The sequence below is a fragment of the Heliangelus exortis genome, chromosome 24 (assembly GCF_036169615.1).
Source record: "Heliangelus exortis chromosome 24, bHelExo1.hap1, whole genome shotgun sequence".
Classification (NCBI taxonomy): Eukaryota; Metazoa; Chordata; class Aves; order Apodiformes; family Trochilidae; genus Heliangelus; species Heliangelus exortis.
In genome coordinates this window covers 5,974,967-5,977,768 of record NC_092445.1, presented here as the reverse complement: position 1 = coordinate 5,977,768, position 2,802 = coordinate 5,974,967, and positions in this window count along the sequence as shown.

The following is a 2,802-nucleotide window of genomic DNA, read 5'->3' as shown; positions in this document are numbered from 1 at the left end:
ATATTGTTCCCAGGGAAGTAAGTGGAGACAGAAGGTTATGACTTCCCTGAGGGCTGTGGCTGAGTGAACTATCAAGTGGAATAGATAAAAAGTAGTAGTCCGAAAATAACGGACAACTGAACTGACTTGGAAAGAAGTCAGTCCTGTTAATAATACTGTCTTCGTGTCAAAGCCTTTTAATCTCTGCATTTCTCCCCTTTGACACAGACTGTTTGGAGGATTTGAGTCATCCAGCTGGGTCATAATTTGTATTTTTTTGTTTGTTTTTTCTGACAGATTCCTTTTTTGCAGAGTTACTTATTAGACTGGATTACAAAACGTGATTCCCCCAGTGAACTGTCCCCAGTTGGGAGTGAAGATGCTGTACAGGAATGGTCAGTGCTCTCAGAAATTCCACAGAGCCTGTGCAATGCCTTCCAAAAAACAAAAGCAAAGAGCATGAATTTCTTCTTCACCATCTGGATTTGGCTTTTTTAAGGAGGATGCTTGTGCCTTGAGTGTCTGGAGCAGCACTGCTGTTTCCAGCTGCTGCATTCTGCTCTAGCACAATCCCTGCCTCAAAAGGTATGTAAGAGAGCTCTGAAGAGGAAACGAAGGATTAAGATCACAGTAATACGCTATATGCATGCTTTTTAAAGAAATATCAGAAACAATTCCTGCTCTGAGATGTCCTTTCCCTCCTGGGTACACTCCAGCTTCATTTCTACTTCTCTCCAGTTATGAATTCTCTTGGGGCAGACACTGTCACCATCTCAGTCTAATTGACTAGGGCATGAGCGCAGTGATGCCTTAAAACAATTGTTATACAAATATTCATAATGAATGCTTTTATGCATGCTACTGGACTCCTGTCATCTGCTTGGGACAGATATAACTCTAGATCAGTGACGCTGTTTTAGCTGGAATAATACATTGACTCTACAATACAGCCAGGACTAACATGAACCATTCTGCTGTTTAGCCCTGGGCAGTAAATCCTAGATCTTCCACTGAAGTAATAAAATAATTGGAGGAAGAGCATGGTTCAGTCTGCTTCATGAATCCCTCAAAAACACTTGGTCTTGATGCTATTTACCTAAAGGATCTTCTGCCAGTTCTTGTTGCTTTAGAAATATTGCTGTGTTGCACAGGGGCTGTGCTATCAGCAGAAGAGTGGTCTGAGTCTGTGCAATGAAAGCTGACAGCAACTTTAAATAGTATTTAGCATTCAAGATTGCAGGGAAAATCTTTTGATTGCAAACAGCCTCCGAGCACGTGTCCCACAGGACAAGAAGAGACACATGAGAACTGAACCTTCAGTCTTTCCTCTCTGCATGTAATGGGCATGTGGTAAAGATATCTATCCTGCAGCCTGATGAAGAATTTAATAGATTTTATGTATAGAATAGATTTATCACAGACATAAAAAAATGAACCTCCTTTAGCTCCAGTTGGCTATGGGTGGCTATGGTTTTGTTACTTTAGAGAATCCTTCCATGGACCCACCACAGTAGGTGACAGTCTTATCTGGAGAAGCCCTGAAAACCCTGTTTCCTTCATACTCTAGAGCCTCAGAAATGTTGGAGATGGGAAATTGTTATGCTTCAGCAGCTGAGAAGTTGAAGATGTCTATAGGTATGTGCAAAACGCAATCAATGCAAATTCAGAAATCTGAATAGGCAAAATTTCAGAGCTGCAGAGCAGCTCCATTATTGGAGGGTAGCTTACTAGCTATGCCTTTTTGCTAATTGTTATAACAACATATTAAAATCTTCTTTTAATCCCAGGTTTTCCATCACCTAAGAGGAACAGTTGATGCATCAAGATCTGATATAGTATCAAAAAGCAGCTGTACAGAATATATACAGAAAGTGGCTGGATGTAAGCCAAAGCACTTGCACACATGGGGACCCCAAGGGAGACAGGACATTAAGCAATTTTGTACCTTGCAGTGGGGAAAAACACCAAGCCTGGCTGTCAGCTTCTATCGGCTACCAGCTGCTCATCTCACCTTGATTTCAAGGAGGAAAAGCTCTTCTTGCACAAACAAGTGGTTTCCAAGCTGTGGCTGGAAATAGTCTCCTGACATTGTGGCAAGGGAGCTTCAAATCTGCCTGGTGCTTACAGTAGTGATCTGTGACAAGTTCTTATGGCAGCTCTCAGGCCAAAAACACTGGGGAATTCATTGCTCTTCCTTTTAATAAAAGAGGTTTCTGCTAATATAGCCACAGGCCATGCAGTACCATGGGTGAGGCTCGGGCTGAAGCCCATCTCTTCTAGCTGTCATGATTCATGTTTGCAGGTACATGGGAGCAAAAAGCATTTATGATGTATTTTTTTGCTCCAAAACTTGTATGATGTTTTGCTTTGTTGTAGTGGCACCTATATAATTTAAGATCTTTCATAAAATAATTTCTGTTTTGTAAATTGAAGCAAACTGTGGGAGCACATAGAATAGATGAATTTGGATTTTTGATAAGTGCTGGCTGGCATTGCAGAGATACAGCCTCTACTTTTTGTAGTTAAGAACAGTAAAAGTTCCAACTTTTCAGAGCAAAAATAGAGCAGATATAAATGGAATGTCAAAAGATCCTTAGCCGATATGCAAATAAATCAATTATCTCTAATAGGAAAGACTTTTTTTTTTCCTACAGAAGAACTGAAACTTGTTTTGCTACTTAGAACAGTCATATTTCCAGAAACTGCCTCTGTTACCTGGCAAGTACTGGCCAAATCTGATAATCTTGGCAGTCATTTTCTTCGATATCCTGCTTTATAAGATGGTGTTTCCAGAGATGCTGTTGCGATCTTAGATGAAAGAAG